The sequence below is a fragment of the Pteropus vampyrus genome, unplaced genomic scaffold (genome assembly GCF_000151845.1).
Source record: "Pteropus vampyrus isolate Shadow unplaced genomic scaffold, Pvam_2.0 Scaffold366, whole genome shotgun sequence".
Taxonomy (NCBI): Eukaryota; Metazoa; Chordata; class Mammalia; order Chiroptera; family Pteropodidae; genus Pteropus; species Pteropus vampyrus.
The window spans coordinates 232,079-232,348 of record NW_011889147.1 but is presented as its reverse complement, the minus strand read 5'-3'; positions in this window follow the sequence as shown (position 1 = coordinate 232,348).

Below are 270 nucleotides of genomic sequence, written 5' to 3'. Positions count from 1 at the left end.
TGATGGAGAGGGAGCACCACCCAGAAAGTCCCGCCCAGAGCGAACCAGACTGTGGAGGGAGTGTCTGTGCAAAGGCAGCGCCCTCCTGGTCTGCAGTGCTGAGGGCACAGAGACACACCCAGGTTGGGATTAGGTCTTTACTGAGGAATGTGACCTTGTTAAGAAGATAATCCTAGGCTCCCAGATGCTGGGCCCTCCTCCTCCGACCTGAACTCTGTGCCCCTCATTCTGACACTAGGTTCCAGTTGGCTACAACCATTCTCTAGCATC